This window comes from Dama dama, chromosome 1 (genome assembly GCF_033118175.1).
Source record: "Dama dama isolate Ldn47 chromosome 1, ASM3311817v1, whole genome shotgun sequence".
NCBI classification, from domain to species: domain Eukaryota; kingdom Metazoa; phylum Chordata; class Mammalia; order Artiodactyla; family Cervidae; genus Dama; species Dama dama.
This window is the reverse complement of record NC_083681.1, coordinates 75,723,030-75,750,798: the sequence shown is the minus strand read 5'-3', so window position 1 is coordinate 75,750,798 and position 27,769 is coordinate 75,723,030. Positions and strand designations below refer to the sequence as shown.

Genomic DNA, 27,769 nt, shown 5'->3' with positions numbered 1-27,769 from the left:
GGTTTGACTTAAACCACAGTGGCTTTTGAAACACCAAGTAAGGAACAACACAACTGTTAGGGAGGACACTTAAGTTTTAATATTGTACTCCATCCAACTTACGACACTTTTTTTCCCATAGTTTTTACGTCTCTGAAATAAGGTAACGGACGGCATCTCAAATCACAAGCAGCCGGGAGATGGCGGTGACGTCACGCACGTGCAGGAACTCGGTCTGCATCTTGTCATCCTTGTCCTTAAGCTTTGGGCAGCGTTAGCTCCGCAGGTGTCGGTTTAATCTCCGCTGACAATGTCTTCAAAAAGACTTCATGCTGATTTGGCACTGAAATGAAAAGTTATTGTGTATCTAAAAAGCAAGGAAACAGCCCCAGCAACTTGATACATGATAAAAATCTATGTCTAAACAAGACTTAAAAGATCTCTTTCAATATGCACAAAATGGAAATCCTAAGTGACAAGAAAGCTTTATGCCACGATTTTGTATTTCTTAGAAATCTGTTAGTAATGGTGTGGATTATAATTGATGGGTGCTTTGGCTCAGATGGTAAAGAACTTGCCTGCAATGAAGAAGACCTGGGTTCGATCCCTGGGTCAGAAAGAGCCCCTGCAGTAGGAAATGGCAGCCCACTCCAGTATTCTGGCCTGGAGAATTCCGTGGATAGAGGAGCCTGGCGGGCTACAGTCCCTGGGGTCGCGAAGAGTCGGACAGAGCTGAGCAAATGACGCATAGATTTGGTGAAATTGTCAGTAAGTCACTACATCAATGTTTTCAACCAAGGAAGGCATCCAGTTTTAAATAATCGGTGATAATAATCTAATAGCTTACCCTTGCCAAGAGCCAAGCGTGGGCCACGAAGCTCTGTGCTTTCCTTGCGTTATCTCCTTTAATCTTCATAACAACATGGTGAAGTGGTTACTATCATACATGATCGCAAGTCATCCTAAGTGCCGTCTGGGAAGGGAACAGGGTGCTCAGAGGGGGGACATAATTCAGATGGGGTGAGGGTGGGGAGGGGGCCTCCCTGAGGAAACAGAGAGACCTGAAGCACAGAACTAGACAGCATGCACTGAGCGTTTACCAGGCAGCAGGTGTGACGCGGGTCTCCTGTTTCTACACTTGCCTGGTGGTCCCGCGGCTAAGACTCTGCGCTCCCCACGCAGGGGAGCCGGGTTCAATTCCTGCTCAGGGAGTTAGATCCCACAGGCAGCCACTCAGAGTTCACAGGTCGCAGCCCAGGATCCCGAATGCTGCAAACTGAGACCTGGCGCAGCCAAATAAGTAAATTAAAAAAAAAAAAAGTTTATTGGGTTAACTCCCTCAGTTCTCACAAAAGGCCTAAGAGTATTACTTTCAGCTCCATTTTACAGATGAGGAAATCAAGGCAGGGATAGAGAAGAGAAGCGATTTGCTCATAACTGCTACTGCGGTCGCTTCAGGCTTTGGGACCCCATGGACTGCAACCCACCAAGCTCCTGTGTCCATAGGATCTCCCAGGCCAGAACACTGGAGTGGGCTGCCATGCCCTCCCCCAGGGGATCTTCCCCACCCAGCGATTGAACCCACGTCTCTTATGTCTCCTGCGTTGGTAGGCAGATTCTTTACCAGTCCTGCCACCTGGGACGCCCAGTAACTCCACTAAGGAGTGATAAACCTGGGGTTTGAACCCCAGGGCAGCGTGGCTCCAGAGCCCATGCATCTTACCATTTTCGTTTCCTTTCTAGTGATTGAAACAAAGGAGTCATCTCCATCTAACCAAGAAGGGTGGCAGTAAGTGACCTGGTTATATGCACAAGCTTTGGAGCCAGGCTCTCTGAGTTCAAAGCCAGGTTTTACAACTGACTGGCAAGGCATCTGATTTCTTCATTTGTTGTGAAGGTTTAATGAGTTAAGACATATACAGCACTTGGATCAGAGCCAGAATATAGTCAGCCCTCAAAAAAACATTCCATAGGGATTTCCCTGGTAGTCCAGTGGCTGAGACTCCATACTCCCAAGGCAGGGGCCCGGGTTTGATCCCTGGTCAGGGAACTAGATCCCACATGCTGCAACTAAAGATCTCACATGCCACAACTAAGGACAGCACAGACAAATAAACAAAAAAAATTTTTAATTACTTATTATCTTCATAAAATGCTCACAATAACTCGGAGAACACTGAGCCTCAGAGGTTTAGCAATTTGTTAAAATCTACCCTTTTCAAGAAAGGAGTCAGGATTCCAGCCCACATGTCTTCACTCAGAAGCCCTTGCTCTCTGCATTACCCCACGGAGATGCCTAGCAAGGATGAGTCAGCGGTTTAGCCCTTCATCCTGAAGGTTTCCAGGAAAGGAGGTTCCCACTCCCAGCGTGACGCCTCGTGTTAACATCTCAGATCCCTCTCAATAGTAAGGCTCTCTTGCCAATCTGGATTTCGTCTGTTTCATTTTAAGGTCGTTTCCGCTTTGAGGAGAGAAGGTGGAGACTCACCAGCTGGTTTCTTCCTTTTGCAGCTTTCATACACTGTGCCTCACATTTCCTCACCTACGGAGAGAAAGCAGGGAAGGTTTAGACGCCGGCACGAACTAGGTGCTCAGAAGAAAAGGGTGTTGTGTGGAGAACAGGTGGGTAGTGTCAGAGGTGGGGGGCGGGCGTGGGAGTCAGGGGGGTGGGCAAAACTGGGGGAAGAGGACCAGAAGGTACAAACTTCCCCTCTGAAGGTAAATGTCACAGAATGTAACGTGCAGCGTGTTGACTACAGTTAATAATACTGTCATAGGGAATGCCATGGTGCCGCTAGTGGTAAAGAACCTGCCTGCCACTGCAGGAGACATAAGAGACCCGGGTTCAAGCCCTGGGTCGGGAAGATCCCCTGGAGGAGGGCAAGGCAACCCACTCCAGTATTCTTGCCTGGAGAAGCCCATGGACAGAGGAGCCCAGTGGGCTACGGTCCGTAGGGTCTCAAGAGTGGGACACGACTGAAGTGACTGAGACAGACCAGGGAATTCCCTGGCTGTCCAGAGATAAGGACTCAGCGCTGTCACTGCTGAGGGCCCAGGTTCAATCCCTGGTTGAGGAACTAAGATCTCACAAGCCAAACGAGGTGTAGCGAAATATATGTGTGTGTATACACTAATGTGTTTTCTGAAGAACAGATGAGCGAGAGAAGAGATGCACATTCTCAAAGGTCCCTCCCAGATCACACAGACCCCATGCAGCCCACCCAGACCACTTTTCTCTCACACCCATTTCTTAACTCCAGTGTTTCTCAAACAAGGCTGTTGCAAAATAGGGCATTCTGAGCATGCTGTGGAGCTCAGAATGGGATGTGGTGACACCCTGGGTTTCCCCATGCTTCATTCCTTTGGGCCATTTTTGACCAGGAGGGTAGAGACAGAGATGTGTGTGTGTGTATGTAATGGGGAGGGGGCACTAAGGTTGAGGGTGGGGCAGGAGAATGACATGTGACTGCAGCCCTTACTCACATCCTAACAGGTGTTGCAGACGGAGGTGTTGCAGGTCACAGGTGTTGCAGACGGAGGAAGGTTGGGAGCCCTGTTAAACATCTGCTATCAAGATGGAAGACCTGGGCCTTTGGTTACAAATAACAGAAACCCATCTCAACACATATAAGGAGCAAAGAAAGGCATGCATTGTTCACATAACTTGGAATTCCAGGGGTGGTGCTGGTTTCGAGTATGAATCAAGACATTCAAAAAAGACTTTGACTTTTCTTTCTCTTCCTTGCTGCTCTTCTGTGTCTGTTTGACGGCACACTCGCCTTGGAAGGCAGGCTTTCTCCAGATGATGGCTGCTGGCAACCCCCAGCCTGCAGGGCTGTCTAGCCATCATGACTGTATTTATGTTGGGGGCAGTGGGAAGGGCTGCCCCCAGCAGCCCTGGGGCAGGGCCTGTTTCCTTTTGTCAAAAAACCAGAAACTTTCTCAGAAGCCTCAGAGCAGACTTCCCTGCAGGTCTTGTTGCCAATAGCTGTGTCACATGGATACCCTAGCTGCAAGGGAGTCTGGAAAAATGGGAAACGGCACTGCCATTGGTTTAGATCCATGGCCTGAGGCTGGCCACACCCTAAAGAAAACTGGGGTTTCTGAAGCCAGGCAGGAAGGAGACTAGATCGGGTAGGTAACCAATGATGTCCACCACAAGAAGGTGTTGTGAGGCAACCTGAATAGATTTCATGAGATGCACAGAGAGGAGAAGTTTAGCAAAAGTGGTGGAAATGCTAGCTAAACAGAAACAACTTCGGTACACATTAGGATTGGGGAGGAAGGAGATGAAGGCCAGGAGAAGAGGTGAATCAGGGGAGGTGGGCATGGCCAGGGTGGAGAGGATCAGCCAGCTGTGGACAGCAGAGCACATTCCTGGAACATGCAATTCTTTTTTTTAAGATAATGCAACACCTTTTTCTTTTTTAAATTTTATTTACTTATTTATTTTTGGCTCTGCTGGGTCTTCTTAGCTGCATGGGCTTTTCTCTAGCTGCTGCAAGTGGGGGCTACTCTCTAATCACAGTACACAGGCTTCTCATTGCAGCAGCTTCTCCTTCTGTGGCGCACAGGCTCTGGGACTCGTGGGCTTCAGTACCTGCGGCAGGCAGGCTCAGCAGTTGCGGTTCCTGGGCTCTGGAGCACAGGACAAGTAGTTGTGGTGCATGGGCTTAGTTGCTCTGCAGCAGGTGGAATCTTCCCCGACCAGAGATGGGACCTGCATCTCCTGCTTTGGCAGGGGGATTCTTTACCATTGAGCCATCAGGGAAGCCCTACAAATCTTACCTAAGGATATTCTATAAAAGTTCAGCAGATACAGAGGGTGCTTGGTGAGCAAGGAGCCAGGGAGGGATGTCGCCCCCCAGGCAGTCTGATTTCTACCCACTGTTTGTTCAGTATCCATTATCTGAGCTCCAAGGTCACCCTAAACTAAAGCAACAAGGGTGCAATGCCTCTGGGGCACCGAGGAGAAACATGGTGGAAAACCTTCAATGGTTCCCTGCCAACATGAATTCAAGCCCAAACTCTGGTCCCATTGGTCCTCTCCAGCTTCATCGGCCACTGTCCTCCTCAGTCCTTTTATTTTGTTTTGCCTGTGCCACGTAGCATGTGGGATCTTTACTTCCCCAACCAGGGACTGAGCCCGTGCCCCGTGTAGTAGAAGCACAGAGTCTTAACCACTGGCTCTCCAGGGAACCAACCCCCTGCCTGTACTTTCCTGACCCCAGGATTCTATTCCCACTGTCCTTCTGGCCCTTTCTTGGGTAAGGCCTCTCTGAGGCCCTGTTGTCTTTTCTATAAAACAGGAAGCACCTCCCTTACTAGGTGGTGAGGAAAGTATGAAAATGAGATAAACTATGGTGAGCATTTCGAACACCACCAGGCCTGTAGTAAGCACTCAGTCCATGCTAGCTGCTATTATTTGTCAGTCCCTGTTTTGAAATCTTAACAAACTTGATATACATGTTATAGTACTTAAGGGTTCCTTCCTTGCCATCTGCCTGAACGAATATGTCAAGAGGGTGAGCCTCACAAGGCCCAGGGCAGTGTGGGTGGCTGCCCTTTGCATCTTGCTGTCTGTAGTGGCGGGGCAAGCATGCAGCTGTTCTTGAAGATGACAGCCAGCCAGTCTGACAAGAGACAGAACGCGTCCATCCAGGACATGCTGGAGAATGCTGGGCCAGGCTGGGCAGAGGGTCAACCTCCAGGGCAAGTCCCTCTTGCTGGCCGTGGGGCCACAATGGCAAATGGAGGCCACCCACAAGTCCGCAGCAGGGCTCTTAGGAAAGTCAGATGAATCTGTCCACTGACCATGTGTGGTTCAGGCCGGCTGCCAGGAAGGTCTCCCCCGGAAGGCAGGAACCGACCCGTGTGAGGAGGGGGGGCCTGAGTGCCCCTCGCCTCCCTTCACGGCCCATCGGCAGTGACTCAGCAGGAAGCCAGCCAAGGCCCGAGTCACTTGCTCCCCTCCCACCACACCCAGGGTTTTCCTCCAGAGCTTGGAAGGCGGCTTACAGCTGGAGGTGTAAATCCTCCGTACCTGGGTCTCATTTCTGCAGCTTAGTATTTACAAGCACAAGGTCTGGAGTTAGGCTGCTTGGGTTGGAAGCCTGGCTCTACCTCTTATGAACCCACAGGAGCTTTCTTAGGTTCTCCAGCCACAGTCTGTCCGTCTGCAAGTGGGAACAATGACAGCACCTCCCTCACGGGACAGAAGTGACTCAGAGCCGTGCATGGCGTGCCCATGGGGCCCCTCTAACCACTCTGCCCTCGCTGCTTTTTCCTGCCTAGGTCTTTGCTCCAAAGGCAGCGCCCGCACTTAATCAAGAGCTTTACTAAATATTCATTTTCTCAGTGCAGCCCACAATGGCCACCCTATCTAACCCTCCCTTCCGATACTTCTTACCTTCTTTCCCAGTTTTTCTCTGTAGTACTTATCGCCAGCTAATACAACGATGTATCTCCTCTATTGTCTGTCTCCCTCCACCCACACTGGAATTCAAGTTCCATTTATGTCCGTTTTCTTCGCTGTTGTATTCCCGAGACCTAGAAAAGTGCTAACACAGAGCAGCTCTCAATAAACATGAGGAGTGAGTGGAAACGAATGCCAACTTATTCACTATTATTTACCACCAATTATCACTGTCGTGAATGAAGATCACCAGTAAAGACTGGCATTATTCTCATTCCGGTGAGAATCAGAGAAAAGTTCAAGGTTTAAAACTATACTAGATTCTGCAAATCTGCCTTTGGTTTGTTTCTACTTGAATTAATAAGACTCTCAAAACTTAGAGACATCCCCTGTTCGGGTGGAAAATTCTGTTAGCCACAGGGCTGGGCACATGGCCGGTCATGTAAATACATCAATCTGATGGGGCCAATAAGGAGAGGTGAAGACCCAGGAAGTTGGGAATGGGATCCCCACCTAAAGGCATTTAAATTCAAATTAAAAAATAGCCTCTACTAACCAAACACGAAGATCCCCTAGAGAAGGAAATGGCAACCCACACCAGTAGTTTTGCCTGTGAAATCCCATGGACAGAGGAGACTGGCAAGGCTACAGTTCATGGGGTCACAAAGGGTCAGACACGACTGAGCGACTAACAACCAAATGCATCTCTAAACTTCATTTCCCTGCTTCCAGACTCTAACTGGAAGTTTATCTCGTCACCCTCTAGACCGTCCTGATTTTAAGCTCTCCAAGTACTGACATGACCCAGAGCCCCTCCTTCTCCCACCGCCCTGACATCAAGATCCCAGGTGGGCTGCACAAGTCTAACCAGCAGTTCCAATCTTTTTCTTTTTCTCTTCTTTTTTAAACTTTACTTAGTCATTTATCTTTGGCTGCACGGGTTCTTCCGTGCTGCATGCAGGCTTTCTCTAGCTGCTGTGAGCGGGGTTGGGGGTGCGGTGGCGACCCTCTAGTTGCGGTGTTCGGGCTTCTCCTTGTGGTGGTTTCTCTTGCTGAGGACCAGGGGCCCTAGGGCACTCAGGCTCCAGGAGCTGCAGCTCGGGGGCTCGAGAGTTCCGGCTCCCTAGTTGCAGCGCAAGGGCTTAGCGGTTCTGAGGCATGTGGGATCATCCCCCATCAGGGATAGAACCAGCGTCCCTTGCGTTGGCAGATGGATCCTTTTTTTTTTTTTTAACTTATTTTTAATCAGAGGATAATGGCTTTACGATGTTGTGTTGGTTTCTGCCGTCACCTGTCAACATGAATCAGCCACAGGTATACCTGTGCTCCCCCCCCCCCCCGGAGCCTCCCTCCCCCCTCCCATCCCTTCCCACCCCTCTCGGTTGTCACAGAGCACCGGGTTGTTGAGCTCCCTGCATCACATAGCAACGTCCCCTTAGCCGTTCACTTTATCTGTGGAAATGTACGCGTTTCCGGGCTGCTCTCTCAGTGCCCCCCACCCTCTCCTGCTCCCGCTGTGTCCAGAAATCTGCCCTCTAGGTCTGAGTCTCTATTTGGCAGGTGGATTCCTAACCACTGGACCTCCAGGGAAGTCCCAGTCAGTTCCAATCTTAGCTATCCTCTTTTGAACTGCTTCGCTACCCCTTTAACTCTCCCAGAGTTCAGCTGGGGGCAACTCACCAGTAAATTCCCAAAGGCAGCAGAGCTTCAGTGAATTAATGAATGACTGGATGACTCAAACCAGTTACATGGGTCCGAGGCAGCTTCCTCATCTCCATTATTCAGTCCGCAAAGACCTCCCACGGAGGCACCTAACCTGCTGTTGGGATCTCTCTCTGGGAAGACTTTCCCCCTACTCCTCCTCCAGGGTAAAAGGGTGGTTAAAAAGACACAGATTCACATCGTTAAAGAGAACTCAATACTCTCTGCTCCATCTGTGTAGAGACTGGGGTGACCCCACCTCCTCCCCAAGGACAGTGGGCGGGGACTTGCCTCGAGGTTGTATAAAGCCCCATCCTGGTGAAATTCCCAGAGAGACGCCTCCAAAAGTACGGAGCCTTTACTCCTAGAAGCGGAAACTGAGCCTCCCCTCCCTCCCCAGCCTCCACTCTGCCCCTCCACCCCCATGGCATTTTCTTGTGAAAATGGAAGAAGGAATTAATCCCCTCCGCACACATACACATTCACACAGTCAGCTTAAAATTGGGAAATGGAGCTTAGACAGACTAGAGTTCTGACCTTCAGTGGCAATGTGACCTTGACGTTCCCTGAGCCTCTGCCTTCTCGTCTGTGAACCGGGAAGAAAACTCCAGTGACCTAACTGGGTGTGGGGAAGATGCCACATGAGCTCACCTCCTCCCGCAAGCTTTAACCCACCCCACACACTCTGACCAGACGTGAGTGGTCCTTCTCCCAGCTCCCCCCACGTACACTCCAGCCCCCTCCCACATGTACACCCCAGCTCCCTCCCATGTACACTCCAGCCCCCTCCCACATGTACACCCCAGCCCCCTCCCACATGTACATTCCAGCCCACTCCTCCCACATGTACACTCCAGCCCCCTCCTCCCACATGTACACTCCAGCCCCCTCCCACATGTACACTCCAGCCCCCTCCTCCCACATGTACACTCCAGCCCCCTCCCACATGTACACCCCAGCCCCCTCCCACATGTACACCCCAGCCCCCTCCCACATGTACACCCCAGCCCCCTCCCACATGTATACCCCAGCCCCCTCCCACACGTACACTCCAGCCCCCTCCCACGTGTACATCCCAGCCCCCTCCCACATGTACACCCCAGCCCCCCTTGTACACCCCAGTCCCCTCCCACATGTACACTCCAGCCCCCTCCCACGTGTACACCCCAGCCCCCTCCCACGTGTACACTCCAGCCCCCTCCCACACGTACACTCCAGCCCCCTCCCATGTACACCCCAGCCCCCTCCCACGTGTACACTCCAGCCCCCTCCCACACGTACACTCCAGCCCCCTCCCACACGTACACCCCAGCCCCCTCCCACATGTACACTCCAGCCCCCTCCCATGTATACCCCAGCCCCCTCCCACATGTACACCCCAGCCCCCTCCCACGTGTACACCCCAGCCCCTCCCACATGTACACCCCAGCCCCCTCCCACATGTACATTCCAGCCCCCTCCCACACATACACCCCAGCCCCCTCCCACACGTACACTCCAGCCCCCTCCCATGTATACCCCAGCCCCCTCCCACATGTACACCCCAGCCCCCTCCCACGTGTACACCCCAGCCCCTCCCACGTGTACACCCCAGCCCCCTCCCACACGTACACCCCAGCCCCCTCCCACACGTACACTCCAGCCCCCTCCCATGTATACCCCAGCCCCCTCCCACATGTACACCCCAGCCCCCTCCCACATGTACACCCCAGCCCCTCCCACGTGTACACCCCAGCCCCCTCCCACACGTACACCCCAGCCCCCTCCCACACGTACACTCCAGCCCCCTCCCATGTATACCCCAGCCCCCTCCCATGTGTACACCCCAGCCCCCTCCCACGTGTACACCCCAGCCCCTCCCATGTGTACACCCCAGCCCCCTCCCACACGTACACTCCAGCCCCCTCCCATGTATACCCCAGCCCCCTCCCACATGTACACCCCAGCCCCCTCCCACACGTACACTCCAGCCCCCTCCTACGTGTACACCCCAGCCCCCCAGCCCTGATGCAGACTCATTAACAGTTACACCCATAGTGTTTGTCGCTCAATCGTGTCCGACTCTTTGTGACCCCACGGACTGTAGCCCACCAGGCTCCTCTGCCCACAGAATTTTCCAGGCAGAATACTGGAGTGGGTTGCCAGTCCCTTCTCCAGAGGATCTTCTCGACCCAGGGATTGAACCCCGGTCTCCTGCACTGCAGGCAGACTCTTTACCATCTGAGCCACCGGGGCAGCTGTTAGTTATTAACTATTACTGTTATTTAGGCTCAACCCATGAGTGAGAATGTGGAGCCGAGACAACCAGCCCACAGTCAGCTGGCAGTACCCGCCACCACCCTGCCTCCCAAAGCAAAGCACTTTGAAGAGCAGGTCCGACGTGCCAGGTGCCACTCTAGGCATCGTAAGAGAAAGCACAGCCGTCTTTCAGCATCAGCCCACCAGCTCCCTGCTACTCCCGGTTACTGGCCCCAGACCTGCACCCACCGCGCCCATTCCTCTGGAGTCATCATTTCAGCAGAAGTCTTAAAGGATCACTGCTCTCTAGTCCTGACAGTTCTTCCTCTTTCTCTCATTGACACTACAGCCTTTTGCCTCTAAGCCTTAAGGGGCACGGAGAGAAGTGAAAACATGTAGAAGTCCCAAGGCTGCCTTAGTCTATGAGCTTTGCCACAAAGCTGCTTTGTAAACCTCAGAGAAGTAACTTCTTTTGTCTAAACCGTTGGTTTCTGACCTGCAAAGACAGGAAGCCAACATCCATTCACGGCTACCGGGTGTTTAGGCGCACGTTCGTATTGTTAACTTGTTTGATCTGCAAAATGAAGGGGTTGGACTATGTAATTTCTGAATTGCTTCTGGGAAAGGTTTCAGAACTTGCTTTCAAAACCGCTGCAGCTCTCAGTCCAGGGAAGGGGCTGTGACCTCGCAGAGAGACCACAGGGTATATACCCAGGCTGGCCTGGGTTTAAATCTCTGGTCTGTCCTTTCTCAGCTACGCCGACACTGAGCAAGTCATGCGGGCACTCAGAACCTCAGTTTCCTCATCTACAAAATGGGAGCAATACGTTCCCTCACAGGGCTGCCTGGAGGATAAATGAGACGGAGGAGGGGGCAGGAGCCGAGCCCTGCGCTTAGGACGTTGTGGGGCTGCAAAGAGTCGGCCGCTCCTGAGCACACACACAGCGCTCCTGCCTGCTTGCTTAACTACTTAAAGATTTGAGGATGTCTTTATGCAAATCACTTCTGCTAACCCCCGAAGGTTTTTGCTTGGGTTTGGTTTGTGAGAAGGAAGCAGAAACTTGCATCTGATGGTCTAAAAGAATGCTGATGACAAGGGTTTCATTTCTGCAGCCCGTGTCCCGGGCCAGTGTTGGAGGGTCACTGCCTCAGACCCGAGCAGTCAGCCTTTCCCTGGAGACTGCTGCCCAGAGAACAGATACACTTCTTTCCACAAAAAAATTTTTTATTTCAATTTTTAAAGTTCCCCTCCACTGTGCCAGGTGCAGTCCAGGATCTGGGTCACTTTCTCTGGGGGGCCCTCTTTGACCCCCCTCCTCTGGGTGTAATTCTAGCCCCTCTGCCCTCCTCTGGCCACTGGCTGTTCCCCTTTCTGCCCTGCTCCTCTCCACAGCATTGACCACCACACAGCGAACACACCCACATGCGCAGCTGCCCCGAACCTAAGCACTGTCGGGTCTGTGCTCATTGCTGAGAACAGACCCTGCACGAGCAGGCACTGAGCAAGACGTGCTGGAAGAAGGAGTCTGAGCCTGAGTTAAAGTCAAGCTGGCAGTTATGGCCAGACAATAATAAAACCCGCTCCAGTGTTCTTGCCTGGAAAATCCCATGGACAGAAAGCCTGGTGGGCTATAATCACTAGGGTCGCAAAGAGTCAGACACGACTGAAGTGACTTAGCAATAATAAAATATCACATGAGCCCCTCACTCCACAATCTGCAAAGCCCTCTCACAGTATCTGTTTGATCCTGTTCATCTGATCTGCATATTCTAGGTGAGGGACCTTAATTTAGACATGAAGCGTCTCTGGAAGACAAAGCAAGCTCTCCTGGTCTCCTGGCCTTGAACAAGTCACTTCCCTTCTCTAAGCTCATTTTTCCTGATAGGTCGAAATGATAAGATGTGAACTGGGTCCTTTCGGGGGCTCAGACTTTTAAATTCTCAAATCCTATTACCTGATTGTTAACCTTTTAAATGATGCTGCCCATAAACCATAATTGCAGAATCAGAAGAAGTTGATGTGTTGTCCATCTGATTCCATTTCCAGTCTTCTCCCAGACCTCACACCACTGGGGGACGCTCCATGTAATTCTGCTGAGACAAACAAAGGCACACAGCAAACCCTACACAGTGAGTCCTGGTAAATATTTGTGTTTTATGGTCGAGGCAATTCATTTCATTCAAAAAGAAATGACCCTAATTGGCTGGGTTTCCACTAGTCTCCTAACTCAATCATCTCCAGGCTCTCCTCTACAAACCACCTTACATGGATTGCAGCCTGCCAGGCTCCTCTGTCCACGGAATTTTCCGGGCAAGAATACTGGAATGGGTTGCCATTTCCTCCTCCAAGGGATCTTCCCAACCCAGGGATTGAATCCGTGTCTCCTGTGTCTGCTGCATTGCAGGCAGATTCTTTTACTTCAGGGCCCCCAGGGAAGACCATCTTACACACTGCTTGGAAACTACATGAACAAACCTTGCTTTCAGGAAATCAAAAACCTTCAGTGCCTCCCTACTACCTACAGCACACACATAGAGAGGTTAGTTTACCATTTGAGACCCTCCTCAATCTTATCCTGACCCTTTCAAACATACCTCTCCACCCCACCCTGCTTCATTGCACAAGAATTCTCTGCTTCAATCAATTCAACGCATTCATTCATTAAATAAGTATGATTTACATTCCTACTATGTGTCTGGTACTCACAACTCTAGGCACTGCTGTGCTAAACAAGAATACATTGTAGAAAGACAGGGAAAGGGGACAAGAGACAAGTTAACAAGAGGATTTCAGATAAGGATAAGGATAATGTCACTGGTGCTTTGGTAACAATAGCGCCAACAAGGCAGGATGCAGTGATAGAAAGGCGGTGGGACTACCTTCCATTCTGTGGTCAGGAAGGTCTCCCTGTGGGGCCACGTTTAGGGAAGGCTTGAGGGAGAAGAAAAGGACAGCCACGTGGAGACCTGGGAAGACTGTTCCAGGCAAAAGTGAGAACAAGTGCAAAGGCCCTACTGTGGCAACAAACCTTTACATGTGCTGGGGGTGGAACAAAGGTCAGTATGGCCAAATTAATGTGAGGCCAAGAGGTTAGTGGGAGATGAGGTCAGAGAGGGAGGCAGGGGCCCTCTAAGTAGAGCCTGGTGAGACATTTGGATTTTATTCTGAGTGCATGGGAAGCTGCTAGAAGATGTTCATAGGAGAGTGTCATGATTGCTGCATGACGGGCTATAGTATGGAGTGTGAGTTGTGGATCGTACAAGAGAAGAAGCAGGGGAACCAGCTCAGAGGCTTTTGAAAAGTCAGGGTGAGGGGTGATGCGGCCTGAGCCAGAGGGAGGCAATGCAGAAACCACAGATGTTTCTGGATGTAGAGCTAACACCATGCATCTAACCCATCTAGGGACAGATTCATTAGAGGGGACATCAGACTCTCCAGGTGGCGCTAGTGGTAAAGAACCTGCCTGCCAATGCAGAAGACATAAGAGATGAGGATTGGGTTCAATCCCTGGGTCGGAAGATCCTCTGGAGGGGGGCATGGCAACTCACTCCATTATTCCTGCCTGGAGAATCCCCATGGACAGAGGAGCCTGGCGGGCTAGAGTCCTTAGGGTCACAAAGAGCAGACACGACTGAAACGGCTTAGCATGCAGGGTAGCAGAGACAGGAGGCACCAAGATATTAGACCCATGCCTTCCCAACCAGACTCTGTGCATCCCCTTCATTTTCTCTCCACCTGCTCTCTGCTCTCTCTTCACCATCTCTAAAACCACCCGTTCCCACATGCCACTGATGCTCCTCTATTTCAATGGCACCTTCCTTTTCTGCTTTCTTCAGTCCTAGGATTCTTTCTTCACTAGATCTCTGGTTCCTTGTGTGTGTGTGTATGTATCCATCAGTAGGAGCTGGGATAAATTTCTCTTTTGATGGCTGTGCTCTCATTCCCCTATGAGGAGATTGACTCTTCAAGGGTAGGGCAGGTACGCCGGCAAAACTGGAGCACAGAATGCCATGTTAGCTATGAGCACAACCCTTTACTGGCACCATCCATCAGACAAGTTACGGACTTCTCTGAGCCTCAGCTACATAACTGGAGGGAAAAAAAGAGAGAGGTGGGGGTGGAGGTGTGACTGAATAAATAATGCACGTGAAGTGCTCAATAGGTACCCTGCCTGGCAGAGAGCAAGCCTTCCATAAATCGTAGCTGCGGTTATTACTTGCAAGGCACTCGTGCTACTGGTGGCTGTGACTTTGGGCAAGATTCTTCCTCTCTTTGAGTCTCAGTTTATGCATCTGTAAAATGGGGCGCAGATAGATTCAGCTCTGAGATTCTTGGTGCCTCTATTTGGAAACACTTTAGAATCCACTTGAAGTAACGTCCAAAACCCATGGTACATGATTTATTCTTCATAATGTTGCACCGCCCTCTGTTGGAGGTACTCTGCCAGCATACTTGTTGGAACCTGAAATCAGCAGATGCTTAAACAGAAGCCCAGAACTCCTTTGCCTTTATTCTGACAACTGCCTCTTCTTAAGGAAGATCTCTTTCTTTATAGCTATGGATTATTTTTAAAACAACAAAAAAATGGTTTCTTTGCATTTTTAAATTCTGTCCCTACTCTCTTCCATTTTGTAAAAGTTTCAGGGTTTAAACAAAATGTATCTATTTTAACATAATCCCAGAGTTACAAAAAAGTTGGAAGGATAACACAAGAAATACACTATATCCTCACCCAGATTCCCCAGATATTTACAACTGATCACATTTGTCTTATTATTTTCTCTCTCTGCACACACAGATACATGTACACACACATATACATATAGTACATACATATTATTTCTGAATCATTTGAGAGTAAACTACAGACAGGATAAGCCCTTTTATCACTAAATATTTTATTGAAGATCATGTGATAGTGTAAAATCTTCAGACTTTATTCAGATTTCTCATTATCTCAACAGTTTCCTTAGAGCAGAACAAAATCTCGCATCCCATTTTATATTTGGTTGTGCTATCTATAGTTTTCTTTACTGTGGAATAGTTTCAAAATGTTTCTTCATCTCTCAAGACATTGACATTTTTGAAGACCACAGGCCAGGTATTTTGTAGAACATTCCTCTATTTGGTTCTGTCAAATGTTTCCTAACAATTAAATTCAGGTTATGCATTTTTGGCAATAACATCACGAAAGTTTGGGGTAGTTTTGAGTTTTAAAAATAAAAAATCAATACATTTAGGAAGGATATGCAATAATGATATATTAGAAATTATTATAATCGTGTATTTATTTGTTTATCTGCATAAACAAACACTTGAGCTCTTTTGAAAAGTGCCAAGCCCCATCCCTAGACATTTTTATTATATTGGGGTATTGCTTGCATACTATAGAAGCTTTTAAAGACAAACTCTCCAGGTGCTTCTAATGGGGAATCAGGGTTAAGTCATTGATTTCTATTCTGCTAACTCAAAAAATAATATTAGACAAATTACAGAGATCTGTATAAATACTATAAGATAAGATAGATTGAAAGAAGGGAAGGACTCTCAACAGAAGGATCCACATGAAGTCTCACGGGCTCGCTTTGAATGGCCTATAAATTTCTTCCAACAAACAACACGAAGATAATGAAGTAATGTTACAGACTGAGACCCAATTTTTTTTTTTTTTGGCCGCTGCAAGGCAGATGGAATCCAGTTCCCCTAGGCAAGGATCAAACGGGCACCCCCTGCCTTGGTAGGGCAGAGTCTTAACCACTGGACCACTAGAGAAGTCCTGACTGAGACCCAATTTTTAAATGATATATACAAGGGCTTCCCTGGTGGTCCAGTGGTTAACAATCTGCCTTGCAATGCAAGGGATACCGGTTCGATCCAAACGCCATGGAGCAACTGAGTCCGTGCGCCATCACCACTGAAGCCCGGATGCCTAGCGCTTGTGCTCTGCAACGAGAGAAGCCACTGCAGTGAGAAGCCCCCGCACCCCATGAAGAGGGGCCCCCACTCGCTGCACCCAGAGAAAGCCCAGCAACAGAGACCCGCCACGGCCAAGAACTAAATCAATTAACAAATCTTTTAAAAAAATTATATATACAAGATAAAACTACATTTGTGTCTAGAAAAAGAAATTGAAGAAATAGACTAAAAAAATGTGTCAGTGGTTGCATTTGAATGGTGACGTTATGGGTTATCTTAATTTTTCCCACACTTTTCTTTATTTTCAACATTTCCTTTAAATAATCTGAGGTATTTTTAGTAATTAAATTGTTTTCAAAATATCAATATATAATCATTAAAATAATTTTCATTTGCATAAGCGCTTAATTTGCAAAGCTCACATTATTTCATAACAGTAATATGCAATAAGCAAATGGCAATAATGATTTATTGAATGCTTACTATGTGTCAAGTACTATACTATAAGCTTTACATACTTTCTCTTTAAATCCTAACAGCTACTCTTTGAGGTCAATACTATTATGAACTTCATTTTATAAGCTGAAGAAACAGACTCAGAAAAGTTAGTTGACTTGCCCAGGCTCAAATAGCTTCTAGGAGTCAGCAAGGACTTTGCTCTAAACCTTTAGCATCTAACCACTGAGTACACTATTGTCTAATTGCTAGGGAAAACAAGCACTCTTATGCAAACTCCACTAAATTTAGTTATTTTGCATGTCATTTGTTAAAAACTGCTTTCCATATCGGATGAATGTTTAATATGAAAAATGCCTTGGTATGCTTTGGTTAGTAGCTTAGAAAATGAGATGGAAACTCTTGCTATTACTTTGGTTAGTAGCTTCCCACCAACATGCAGGCACCGGTTATTCTTCTAAAAAAGCAAAGTCACAAAATATTGAATAAATTACAATATTGCCAGGCAATATTCAGTCATTTTGTTTACAAGAATTTTAAACATGATGCAACATTTTAAAACATTACTAGAACAGAGCCATGCTTCATTCAAAAGACACTCAAAGTATGTCTTTAATTCTTTTCCCATGTATCAAGACCAAACATTTTTTACTGAGCTCCATCTAAAAGGTTTAGTAGTAGAAAAACAAAATGTAAAAGTCTGGTTTGGTTTAGTGTAGTTGAGTTTTAATTACATTTGTTTTTAAGAAAAAGAATTGGAAAACCATGTGAGCTGTCCACTGAGTTTCAGAACAAGCAGCTGGCTAAGGGTCAGGAGGCCTGGGTTTTGGTCGTCACTTCCCTTCTCTGGGTTTTTATTTCCCTATTTATAAAATGAAGGGACTGGACCAGACAATCTCGAAGGAACGTCCCAGCTCGAAAACTCGTGATTTTACAATTGGAATGTCCTATCTTGCTCTGTTATCTGAACCTAATGAGTAGCGAAAGCAACAGCCTCCCTGAGCACTGAGATGGGGCCCGCGCGTTGTCGAACAACAGAAGAGAAATGAATCGAGGCGGTTTTCTCCCTGTCAACCGTCCATCCACTGAGGCTGCTCTCAGCTCTAGCCCCAGAAAGAAAAGAAAAACAGGAAATGAGACTTCCCTGGCAGTCCCATGGTTCAGACTCCCCACGTCCACTGCAGAGGGCACAGGTTCAATCCCTGGTCAGGGAACTAAGATCCCCACAACCAATATGCCAGGCAGCCAAAAAAAAAGAAAAAAAAAAAACAGGAACGGAAGCAGAATAACTGAATGTTAAGAAGAGGGTTAGAGGAAGGAGAAAGTGGAGGAGCAGAAAGAAAGTGAAGGGAAAGGATGTCCCTTTTTGTTAAGGATTTTCATATATTTAAACAGCCCAACACTTTATAAGCAAATCAAATTTCATACAATATATTCTGGTATTCCAAATCAGATATAGTAAGTTTATATCTGTAAAGAACACCTTTAAAATACTGCATTTATTTAAACAATAGCTAGAAGGCAAAAAAAAGAAAAAGTACTGCATTTATTTAAAATTCTGCCATTTTCATTAAAAGAAAAGGTTTTTATTCCCATCACTTCTAGTTTCTAGAGCTGCCCTGTCCAAAATGGTAGCTGCTAGCTCCACAAGGCTATTTAAACATAAATTTAAGTTAATTAAAATGAAATAAAATGTAACAGTTAGCTCTTCAGCCGCTGCACTTACCACTTTTCAAGTGTTCAATAGCCACAAGGGGCTAGTAGCAACTGTACTGGACAGTGCAAACTTAGGACATTTCAGTTATGGAAGAAAGTTCTCCTGGACACCACTATTCTTTAGAGTTTGATTAAAGGGAAACAGAGGGACTGCCCTCACGGTCCGGTGGCTAAGACTCTGCTCTCAACTCAAGGTTTCTGGGTTCGATCCCTGGTCTGGGAACTAGATCCCTCATGCCACAACTAACCCAAAATATTTAAGTAAATAAATAGCTTTAAAAAGAAGAGGAGAATGGAATTCAGAACATTTGAGGGAAGATTAATTCAACAATAGGACAAACAAAAATGATGCAAATAGGCAGTTGTTAATAATTACAGTGGTTTCAGATGCTGGATTTACCAATTTATATGTATTCTGTCACTCCCTAAAATTTCCTCATGAGGGGAACACACACATTATTCCCATTTCACAAATGGTAAAACTGAGGCGTAAAGAGATTAAATTGCCCAGGTTCACATAGCAACTGAGCGCTTTAAACAGCACCAGACTCCTTGCCAAGAGACGCCTCAGGCACAAACACCCTTGAGAGTGGCACAGCCAACAGAAATAGAATGCAAACCACACATGTGACTTTAAATTTACCAGTAGCCTCATTAAGAGAAGCAAAAAAGCAGCAGGTGAAATTAGTTTTAATGATGTATTTTAACTCAGTAAACCAAACGTTGACATTTCAACATGTAATAATTATTTTTTTAATATTCATTTATTTTACTTCTTTCGCTGCACTGCGACTGAGTTGCGGCACGTGGTTGAAGCCTGTGGGATTTAGTTCCCTGACCAGGGATCGACCCCAAGTCCCCTGCATTGGGAGTGAAGAGTCTCAGCCACTGGACCACCAGGGAAGTCCCTCAACATGTACTAATCATTAATGAGATATTTTACATTCTCTTTCCATACAAAGACTTGGACGTTCAGGGTGCATTTTACACCTACAACACATCTCTGCTTGGACCAGCAACATTGGAAGCGCTCAAGAGCCACATGGGCAAGTGACTATCCCCAGGATGGGGGTCCACGGTGTCAAAGCAAGAGCTTGGGCCACTGACCAAAAGGGTTGGTAGAAAGACTTGCTTCAGCAGAAGCAACCAAGCCTCTTTCTCCCTCCCTCAGCCCCTGCCCTAGGCCACTTAAGCTCCGAGATCTCCCGTGGGTGCTGTGCATTCCTGCTCCTTTCAGGCCTCTTCCCCTGGGAGATACCCACACCCCCTGCCATGACACCCTGTGACCCAGTGGGGACCCAGACCCTGTGCAGTGGGAGTGTCCGAGGTCAGCCTCCTCCTCCATCAAGGGGGGGACGGGGGAGAGCAGACCCTGTCTCCCCGCTGCCCTGGGAATGGAATGCACACACGGGTTCCTCCTCTTCGGGGAGGGGAGCGGCAGGCCCAGCCCAGCGCATGGGGGAGGGGAGGCGGCTACAGGCCCTTCGGCTGGAATTTCTGCTCACGCTTCTTTCCAGGAACAACAACAACAACAACAAAAAACCTCTGGAGCAATTTTGGCTTCCCTCTTACAAGTCAGGACAGTTGACCAGTTCCCAGGGTGGAATAATAAGGACTTCAGCCCCCCTTCTCATAAAGCTCTTCCCCAAAGCCTGCCATGTGGTCCTGTTGTGTATCCACTCTTGTTTCAGCTTGTGTTGGGGCGTCCTGGTCACCAGGATGCTGACTGTAATTTTATCGCCTTCCCCTCAACCCACACACTCATTTCTACCTGTGCCTCTGCCCTTACGGTTTTCTGGGTTTTGTTTTGTTTTGTTTTTTTTAATGATGATTTCCCCTTTGTTTAATCGTTCCGGTGAAATTGGGCTCAGAAAACAAGAGTGCTGACACACATGGGAAATAGATCCGCTAGAACAACTACAAGTCCAACAATTGTTCCCTTATAGCTTCGAGTAACAACGTGCCGATCGCCGCCCCTAAATATCACCAGCGCACCCACTTATGGACGTGATGTCACCTCACAATCCAGGGGCGGCCCTTTCAGTCCCCAGACAGCATGTGTGAGTTAGGGTTCTATGAGCGACAAGGCTCTACTGGGCCAGGCTCTGGGGGAGATGGAAGCGGGTATGGCTGTCAAGGCTTCTGGCCTAAAGGGCCTTGTAGGGAATAAAGATGATGCCGCCCCAACCTTAAAGCAGAAACAATACGGAACTGCCTGCTCTGCCACAGGAGGAAGGGAACTGGAGAGGCGGGAGTGGGAAAGACGTACCCATTTGAAAAGCAACCAGCTTTTGTCTGACTGGTCGGTGCTGGTACAGTTGGTTCGACGGTTTTTAATATTATCCCCAAATGGGGCTTCCCTGGTGGCTCAGTGATGAAGAATCCAGCTACCAATGCAGGAAACACAAGTTCAAACCGTGATCTGGGAGGATCCCGCATGCTGCAGAGCAACAAAGCTCATGCATCACAACTGTTTAGCCCTCCCTCGTGGCTTAGGCGGTAAAGAACCACCCACAATGCGGGAGACCTGGGGTTGATCTCCTGGTTGGGAAGATCCATTGGAGGAGGGCATGGCAACCCACTCCAGTATTCTTGCTTGGAGAATCCCCATGGACAGAGGTGCCTGGCGAGCTACAGTCCTTGGGGTCGCAAAGAGTTGGACACGACTAGCGACTAAGCATTAAAGCCTGGGAATTGCAACTACTGAGCCCATACACTACATGCCCGTGCTCTGCAACAAGAGAGCAGCCACCACTTGCCATCACTGGAGAGAAGTCTGTACAGCAACAAAGACCCAGCACACCCTAAAATAAATAAAGAATAAAAAAATATCATCCCTGGATGGAAGGGATATTATCCCAGCATGGTCTGTCTTCATCACTGTGAGAGGCAACCTTCCTTGGAGAGGACAGTTGAAGATTATGTTCTCTGTTGCAAAAACAGAGAGAGAGAGAAGAGAATGCCTCCAGCCTCTCCACCCTGAGAAACACAGTCCTGCTATTTAGGGAACCAGTGGATGGTGAACGTCTGAAAGAGCTCCACATATGACACAGACTTAGTGCTGGGTTAATTTTTACCTCTTCTGGAACTGTCCCCCCAAGCATAGTTCAGATTTCCAAGAGCAGTCACGCTTGGTCCCCATTTCAGTGGTTCTCTGCACATGCTCCATCACACCACCTGGGTTTGACTTTTTTTTTTCCCCCACAGCATTGATCATTATCCGAAATTCTCTTATTCATTCATTTGGGTTCCAGTTGGTCACTGGCCCACAAGTAAACGGTATTATCAGAAGAGCAGGATCTGTCAGGACACTGCAGTAACCCCCGGGGTTCTGCAACAGTGTTGGCTTGAAGTGGGCACTCAGTAAATATTTGTGGAAGTCCACAGAGGGCTGAATAGTAGTATCCAACAAAGTTACAAAGGCACATGCCTACAAAGGCACTCACAGTGACTTGAAAATGAGATTAGGAGGGTGAATCTGATTTTTATTTGCCTTAAAAGAACCAAGAGAATCTCTGAACCTCAGTTATCAAAGTAATTCATCACCCCATGGTTTATAATAACAAAAGACTGGAAGAACCTAAATGTCTACTTGGTTATAGACATTTAGGTAAACGAGGATACCTCAAATACCTATGGAAGAACAATGACGCTCTTTGTGAATGAGGACAGAAGGATTTCCTGAATCTAATTTTTTTTATCATAGTTGATTTACAATGTTATGATAGTTCTGGGTGTACAGCAAGGTGATTCAGATATATATATACATGTATTCCTTTTGGGATCCTATTACAGGATATTGAACATTATTTCCTGTGCTATATAGTAGGTCCCTGTTGTTAACCTATTTTACATAGTGTATCTGATCATCCTAAGCTCCTCATTTATCTCTGTCCTCTCCTTCCCCTTTAGTAACCTTAAATTTGTCTTCTATGTCTACGAGTCTATTTCTGTCTTGTAAATAAGTTCATTTGCATCATTCTTTTGATTCCACATATAAGCGCTATCATATGATATTTGTCTTTCTCTGACGTACTTCACTTGGTTTGGTATTCTCTAGGTCCACCCAAACTGCTGCAAATGGCATTATTTCATTCCTCTTTATGGCTGAGCAATACTCCACTGTTTATATGCGCCATGTCTTCTCTATCCATTCCTCTGTCGGTGAACATTTAGGTTGCTCCCATATATTGGCTGTTGCAAATATTTACACTGAGGTACATGTATCTTTTTAAGTTAGAGTTTTCATATTTACCTGAATCTAATCTTAAGCAAAGTACAGGACACTGTTAAAATACGCTACTAATGGTGGAGAGGAAAAAAGAGAGAGAAAGGCCGTGTATTTGTATTTTCTTGTTTATGCAAATAGTATTTCTACCAGGGTACCAAAAAACCAGCGATTAATATAGCAACAACCTACAGGGAGGCGAGGTGGATTAGAGGTAGAATAGGGAAGAATGTTCACCATAAACCTGTCTCTAACTTTTGAGTTTTGAACCATAAGAATGTATTACCTATTCAAAAATAAAATCAATCAAACTGATAACTATATTTATTTAAAATATAGATTGAGTGAATCACTTGATGACTGCAGTTCAGAGTTTCCCTTGGTGACTTTCAGGAAATGTAAACCAGGGTGCCTCCCATTTTCATCCACAGGCTCAACCCTGGGCCTGCCCTCACTCTTCCTCTCTCTACCTCCCCCTACCACTAAAATAAGGCCAAATTCCTGGAGGCTGGGCCCCTGAGGAAGCTGTCTCACTAGCTCACTGGAGGTGTGTGAAGGACAAGTAAGCAGAAACCCCCTGCATGCCAGAGTGTCCGTGTACACAGACGCAACCACGTCATCGGGTTTACCTTCTAGGCAGTCTTACAAAAACGACCTTCCTGCTCCCTTAAACTACTAGACAAGAGAAAATAAACTTGGCTCTGCTCTGAATCAACTGGCTTAATTGAAACCACGGTGTCTGGGGGAAATTTGGGGTAAAGACGTGGCAGTGGCCTCTTGTGGGCCTGGTATATTCTGGCTAATAAGAGACAGAGTGCCGTCTAGAGTTAGTATCATCCTTGAGCTGATGGGAAAACGGTCTCTGAGAAGCCACAGTATCCAGAAAGATCAGGGCCAGCTCAGAGAATGCAAACCAATCTCCTGGCCTGCCCCTGGAGGCAGCGAGCGCGTGAAGCCGTCTCCGTGGGCATGCGGGCCACGCTGCCCCTGGTTCAATGCTCTGCGGTCACCGTCTTGGAATTCTTGATAATCGCCTAACAAGCAGCCCACAGTTTCATTTTGTACCGGACCCCACAAATTAATGTCGTCGGCACTGCAGGAAGTGTCAGAAAAGTCCTTGCCAACTCACGTGTCTAGTTCATTGTTTGCTGTGAAATACATAGTGTCTGTTCTTGCATGCGTGCATGCTCACTCAGTCGTGTCTGACTCTTCGTGACCTCATGGACTGTAGCCCGCCAGACTCCTCTGTCCATGGGATTTCCCAGGCAACAATATTGGAGTGGGTTGCCATTTCCTACTCCAGAGGATCTTTCTGACCCAGGGATCGAACCCCCGTCTCTTGAGTCTCCTGCATTGGCAGGCAGGCGGGTTCTTTACCACTGTGCCACCTGGGAAGTCCGATTTCCTATGAGCACATTCTTGTTTACCAGTATACCTGGGTTTATCAGATCCTTTCCTGAAAGCCCTTTTAGGAGAGCTTGAGGGTCCAGGTACTTGCGACAGTGGACAGGCAGGAGGAGAAGGGCAAGGTCAAGGTCAAGGGACCAGCCAGTCCAACAACTTGGGTACAACCAGACATTGCCAGCATTTCTTTTTATTCCTGGCTTCCACAGGGTGCCAAGAATTACTGGTTCACACCATAACACCTCTGAGGAAAATCTTCTGAAGAAGACACAAGGACAAGACCTCTAAATTTTGCACTTGTCCTTTCATTCCAGAAATATTTACTGAGCAAATAGGTGCTAGACATACAATAGGAAGGCACTTCCCCTGACTCACGAGCTTACAGTATATGGAGCTAGGCAACAAGCAACTAAGTGAACACAATGACGGATATGAATTGCAGTATGTGCTACAGAGGAAGCACACTGCTGAGAGATAAGAACTGGTGGGCAATGAGGAATGGTAAAGGGGCTAGGATAGAGTCATTAGAGGAGGCCTCTCTGAAAATGTGACCCTTTGGCTGAGACCTGGAGGATGAACAGAAGCAGCTAAAGTGTGAAGAAAAGAGGAAGGGCAGACAGCAGAGCGGAAGAGCCTGTGAAAGGACATTGAGATGTGCAGGAACCTGGCCTGCTGAGGAACTGGACAAAGGCCAGAGAACAACAGGGAGAGTGAGGAAGAGGGGACTTGGGCTGGAGAAGTGGGCAGGGGCCAGGTCCTGCAGGACTGGAGAGACCCCATTGGGGAACTTGACTTTTACTCCAAACGCAGTGGGCAGTCTTTGAAGACTAGTACGAGGGACAGGAATACCATCAGATTCTAATTCCGGCAAGTTCACTGTAGCTGACATATGCCCCCTTTCACTGGAATGAGGTGGGGCAGGAGACCCCGAGGGAGAAAACTAGTTAGGAGACAGTTGCTGGTAAGCGATGACAGTGTCTCAGATAGGTGTGTGAGTGGTGAGAATGGGGTGGGAGGGTGGAAATCAGTGTAAATAAATATACTTTAAAAGGGGAATAGACAGGATTTGATGATGGATTTGGGGGATGGGAGTGAAGGGTCATGACCAATAGGTATCTTACATGGGAGACTCAATGGCTGTAAATGACATTTACTGAAATCAGGAGAAAACAGATTTGAGGGGTGGGCATCGAGATTAAGAAAGTGATTCTGAACATTAATTTGAGATGACTGCACGATATCATAGAGTAGAGATGGCTAACTCACTCCCCAACTAGACAAGTGAGAGGGAGGCTTCGTCAAAAAGCCCACTCCGAGGGACAGGATGGTCAGAAGAGAAGGGCGGGACCTGGCTTCCTACCTCCTGTGAGTCACTGGGTCCTGGGCCCCCACCTGAGACTCCAGGACAGACTCTTCCTGCGAGATCTGGAATGACCAGCAGCCTCCTCCTTTTACCCCCACTCCAACCTCCCAGTTGCCTCAGTTTATGACCTGATATGGTATTCATGGGCAGAATAACAAGGTTGAGGACAAATGCCCTATAAGTAGCAGACTTGTGCCTTATGCACAGGCTCATGCTCACTAATGTGGGCACTTTTTCTCAGAGCACTGGGTCCCAGAACCATACTGGCCTAGGAGGCAAGAGCCCTGGGTTGGTAAATCCTCCGTCTGAATGGCACTCAGGGAGCCCTGGGTTGGTAAATCCTCCGTCTGCATGGCGCTCGGGGGCTTACAGAGCACTTTCATGTCCACTTTCTCATTCTCTGGACAACATTCGAGACCAGGCAGCCATTACTATTAACATCACTTTATATAAGATGGAGGAGGAAATGGAAACCCACTCCAGTATTCTCGCCTGGAGCATCTCATGGACAGAGGAGCCTGGCGTGCTACAGTCCATGGGGTCGCAAGGCGTCGGACACAACTGAGCGACTAACACGCATGCATGCATATAAGAAGGCTCAGAGAGGTTAATCTAATTTTCCTAGATCACACAGGTTAATTGAGGAGTCAGTCTGTCTGATGCCAAAGTCAAAACTCTTTCTAGAAAGCTGGGTCATTTCACGGCGGGGACTGCCCACACTCAGGGAAAGCTGCCTTCCTCTCTGAGAAACAGAGGCAACTGGGAGAGCCCCGCTGCCTAAGACACTACCCAGAACCACAGCCTATTAGAGTTGCAAGCGCCCACAGAGCTCCTATCCAGCCTCCTCATTTTACCGTTGACAGGAAAACAGACTCACAGAGGGAAGGAAGTCCGTGGCAGAACAGGACTGAAACCCCAATCTCCAGCCTAGACCTCTTTCCACTCCACTCAAGGCTTCCTGGGTTTGGCCCTCTTCCATCTACGGAGGAGTCAGCCCCTGTGCGCTGAGAACTCTGGGGGAAGGAAAGTAGGTAAAAGGTTGCTTGGCAACGAGAAAGGTGGGTGGGTGTGGCACCTGGCATCCATTTACCCTTCTTTCTTGTGTCCTCATCCCCAGGCTTCCTCCAGGGGGGACCACTCCCAACTCCTCTGCAAGGTTCTGCACCTGGATGGGATTTATTTCGAGAAGCCCATGTCACTTCCTGCTTTAGGAGCAGGCCTGGTGGGAGTCAGGTCTGGCCAATCAGAACATCCCCTTTCTCTGGCCACAGTGATTGGCTCAGGAATGGGCATGTGACCTAAGCTCAGCCACTCACAATCTCTCCCTCAGGACCGTCAATCATATGAAGACTGCTTCCGTGGCTCCTAGGGCCGGTGGTGAAGACTGCCTGCTTCCAAAGCAGGGCGTACTGATGTGATACCTGGTTGGGGAGATAGGATCCTACCTGCTGCTGGGCACAGCCGAAAAACTGAAGGAAAAAAAAAAAAAAGATTCCCTCATGGGCCAAAGAAATGCCTGAAGTTGTTCGTTTTTGCTGCTGCAGCCTGTGTCTTTTCGGCTTCCCTGGTGGCCCAGACAATAAACGACTCGCCAGCAATGCAGAGACTCGGTTCGATCCCCGGGTGGGGAAGATCCCCCAGAGAAGAAAATGGCACCCCACTCCAGTATTCTTGCTGGATAATTCCATGGACAGAGAAGCCTGGCGGGCTACAGTCCATGAGACTGCAAAGAGTTGGACGGGACTGAATGACTCACACTTCACTTCCTGTGCTTTTTAGCCTAAATCTTTAGCCTTCCTGACAATTCATCCCAACTGAAGACCCCTCACCAACTCTTTTGAGGGGGTAGTTAGGAAATCAAGCGATAATATCATTTCTTGTATCTCCTGACAAATTGCTCTTTCAGTGAGATGTAGTAGCTTTGTTCCTGAGTATTTATCTGGGAAATGAGACCTAGCGAAAGAAAATGCAGCTAACGCAAAATCTTTTCATGATTATTTTAAATCAATGACTCTCTATAGGTGGTCCCCAGATTGGCACCATCAGTGCCACCTGGGAACTTGCTAAAATTTCCTATCTACAGGTCACACCCCAGACATATAGTGGATTAGGAACTCTGGGGGAGAGGCCAGCAGTCCAGGTTTTCAGAAGGTCCCTTAGGTGCCCAACTGTGTGAGCGCTAAGTTACTCAGTCGTGTCTGACTCTTTGAGACCCTATAGACAGTACCCACCAGGCTCCTCTGTCCATGGGATTCTCCAGGCAAGAATATTGGAATGGGTTGCCACGCCCTCTTCCAGAGGATCTTCGCCACCCAGGGATCAAACTCGCTCTCTTAAGTCTCCTGCATTGGC

General features: G+C 48.1%; 2 long non-coding RNA genes across 10 annotated transcripts; one reads left to right on the top strand and one right to left on the bottom strand.

Annotated features, from left to right (window-relative positions):
- Positions 1-56: 56 nt before the first annotated feature.
- On the bottom strand, positions 57-26,584 carry LOC133063831 (uncharacterized). Of its 8 annotated transcripts, none has more exons than XR_009694512.1 (9): positions 26,508-26,584; positions 12,289-12,424; positions 10,830-10,907; positions 8,633-8,714; positions 8,075-8,255; positions 6,389-7,685; positions 3,463-3,532; positions 2,468-2,521; positions 1,111-1,262 (listed from the first exon to the last, which is right to left on the bottom strand). It is a non-coding gene; the product is annotated as an uncharacterized LOC133063831 (long non-coding RNA). The 8 variants fall into 8 exon arrangements; XR_009694514.1 differs by lacking the exon at positions 26,508-26,584 and adding an exon at positions 26,295-26,424; XR_009694517.1 differs by lacking the exons at positions 1,111-1,262; positions 10,830-10,907; positions 12,289-12,424; positions 26,508-26,584 and adding exons at positions 57-322; positions 10,583-10,767.
- Positions 2,336-3,700, top strand: LOC133063845 (uncharacterized). 2 transcript variants are annotated; one of them, XR_009694522.1, is made up of 3 exons: positions 2,336-2,385; positions 2,491-2,601; positions 3,473-3,700. It is a non-coding gene; the product is annotated as an uncharacterized LOC133063845 (long non-coding RNA). The 2 variants fall into 2 exon arrangements; XR_009694521.1 differs by lacking the exon at positions 2,336-2,385 and having other exon boundaries at positions 2,431-2,601.
- Positions 26,585-27,769: the final 1,185 nt, after the last annotated feature.